The sequence below is a fragment of the Lissotriton vulgaris genome, chromosome 4_1 (genome assembly GCF_964263255.1).
Source record: "Lissotriton vulgaris chromosome 4_1, aLisVul1.2, whole genome shotgun sequence".
Taxonomy (NCBI): domain Eukaryota; kingdom Metazoa; phylum Chordata; class Amphibia; order Caudata; family Salamandridae; genus Lissotriton; species Lissotriton vulgaris.
The window spans coordinates 652,885,897-652,888,914 of NC_141691.1; the positions used below are offsets into that span (position 1 = coordinate 652,885,897).

General features: G+C 51.8%; 1 pseudogene; it reads right to left on the reverse strand.

The window, feature by feature from the left end:
- Window positions 1-2,580: 2,580 nt before the first annotated feature.
- On the reverse strand, window positions 2,581-2,680 carry LOC147722383 (U6 spliceosomal RNA; annotated as a pseudogene).
- Between the last annotated feature and the right edge of the window lie 338 nt (window positions 2,681-3,018).

The following is a 3,018-nucleotide window of genomic DNA, read 5'->3' on the forward strand; positions in this document are numbered from 1 at the left end:
AAACAAAACATATGAAAAAGTAATTGTCATAAATGTGTATATGCAATGGAGGGACACCAAGGAATATGGAACCGAGTTGGAGTATTTTAAAGAAGACCTAGACTTTTTATGTGAAAGGTATGGGTCGGATATATTTTTTATCATGGGGGATTTTAATCACAAATTGTCCCCAAGAAGGAAGATCTCTGGCATAGCGAAATGTTGGAGGTATATGAAATAAAACAAGCACGCTTTCTAGCCTGTGAACCTTCAAGCCAGGACATTGCGTTAGGAAATTATCTAGGGACTAAGGGTTCGTTCTGCCTGAACGGAAGATAAGAAACGGATATCCCTGCACAGAAAACCTTTAAATTAGGCAATCAAAACTGTCCGATAGACTATATGTTCATGTTTGCATGGAATTTTTCTCTCTTAAAAAGGTTTGAGATATTCCAAAGGGAAGGTAGCAATCATAACCCCCTGCAGTTGGAGTTGCATGGGGGCTCCCCGCACCCCGAGATAAAGTAATCACACAGAAAATCGAGTACCCTAAAAGAGGGACCACCAGATTAATGGCTGAATATATAGAAAAATTAGGGAAGCTACAGCAGAAGGTAGTTTTGGAAGCTATAGGGGGGCGAAATTTTGAATGATATGAGGAAAAAAAGAGCAAGTGGTGCAATGCCTAAGAATTGAACTAATAAAAGATAACATAAACAAATATCCATTAACAGTAAGACAACATAAATGGTTTTCTATAGAATGCCTAAAGAAAAAAAGAGAGATAAGGAAAGACTTAATGCAAAACATGATGGGACTAGACAATCATATGGTAAAAAACTGAAAAGAGAATATAAAAAGCTAAATACCAAGGCAAAAAGAATGTATAAGGATACATGCTGGGAAAATCTTCTGGAAGCTATTGAAACGAAGAATACACAATACTTCTGGAAGCTGGTACAAGCTGGTGCCAACCACATGGTGGGGGCAATTAACTGTGTAGTAGAAGAGGCTGCATGGGAGAAATATCTGAAGGAACTCTATGGCCCTCGTAGAGAACTTGATGAAGGAGGGCCTCAGCCCTGTCAAGGGTTAATGCCCCGGTTACTTACCGGTAATCTTCATTACTCCGAGTATAGTCTTCCTCGCCACATGATTTACATAGTGAGCTTTAGCTCCACAACAGAACCCTCCAAAGCAAAAAGAAACCACCTCCCACCCCCTCCCAACATGGCCGACCAGTCCCACCTGACCTCTATAAGAGGCGGGCCGGCCCAACCAATCAGCCTGATCTACCAAGCAAACAATGAAGCCGATAGCCAGACAGGGAGGGGGGGAGGGAACTCATGTGGCGAGGAAGACTATACTCGGAGTAATGAAGATTACCGGTAAGTAACCGGGGCATTACCTCCTCGTTAGTCTTCCTCGCCACATGATTTACATAGTGAGCAAATACCCAAGCCAACAAGGCTTCATTGACCACCATAACAACAACACCACACGGTGATGCAGAGAAACCAACACAAGGTTGATGTAAACAACTGAAAAGAAAACAGGGACCACAGGAAACCTGAAATCAAGACCTCCAGGAAAAGGAGGCCAACCAGGAGTCGCAGCTCCAGCACTCAGAACGGCCCCAGCGAAGTCCCCCCGGGACTGCTAGAGACCCACGTACCAGGCGGGTGATGACCACGCCGAAGTCAGACCAATACTCCACAGAGGAGACACCCACTAAGGGGGCCCAGGGAACAGAGCCACACCTCGCAGACCGACCCTGGGCCCCCGCCGGATCCACCGAACCCAGCGAAGCGTAGGGAAGGATGCCAGCCTGTGTAAGCCCGCGAACCAAGGAGGAACGAGGGCTAGCGGCCCGAACGAAACGGGCCCAAAAGGCATAACACAGGTCATCCCACCGGGAAAGGAAAAACGTGCGGCTAAGAGAAGCCAAAACAGCACGCCGAACAACCAGTCCGGACAAGGGAGGAACCACGTTGGTCGGAAAAAGCGGTAAAGATACCACCTGAGTCCGAGGCCCCAGGGAAGGGACCCCGGGAAGGACACGGGGGACATGCCGGAGGAGCAACCCCGTCCGGCAAAACCCGCAAGAAGGGCGGGGAGCGGAGGAACGACCCCCGCACGCCCCTCCGCCCCGCAGACACCATCGCCACCAGGGAAAACCACCTGAAAGGCGAGGAACCGCAGAGCCACCGAGGGCCGGGGCCCAAAAGGGCGGACCCCGAAGAGCTCGTAGAACGAGAGAGGGATCATGCCAATGTATTGCGATGTACATAGCGCACGTATCACCCATAGGCATCCAGGCGCGTGCCTCGGGAACCCGACCTGGAATTCCCCTGTGAGATAACCCCAGCAGGATACAAGGCGAGAGTCAGGCCTCCCGCCGCAAGGGGCCCTAGTGGAGAATAAGCATTTGCCCAGAGTTGCAGAGTGAACACGTGCGACGAGTAGGCACCGGCATGAGAATTCTCGAGTCCATGGAAGTACGTAAGCCCAAGACCCACCGAGGCGGGGAATTGAACCCTGGTCCAGGACCAATCTCAGCTACCGGGACTGCCGCCTCCAACCCCTGAGCTACACATCACCACTAACATGGAACGCTCCACGAATCTTGTGTGTCCTCCTTGCGCAGGAGCCGTTACTCTGTATCCTTCCAAATATGTATACGTGCTGCCGAAGCGAGCACTGGAATGCCTGCGGGAACCCAGCAGCAAAGCCACAACCCCCGAGCCAGCAGCGTCCTCCGCTCCAGAACCAGGCCTGCACAAGGAGGCAGGCCAGCCGACAAGAGCCGGCTCAACACCGACGCCGAGAGCGGGGGACCCAACCCTGTACGGGAAGATCCGGGATCAGCCAGGAGGCTCGAATCGCCGGCACGGCCAAAGGAGAGGGAACCCGGGGTGGTGGACCCCGCCGGGAACCAAAAACAGGAACGCACCACGACTTGCGTGGCAACCACGCACGGGTGCCAGGCACCACACCACTGCAACGTTCCAAAACAAGGCCATGCGCCGCCGAGCCGAG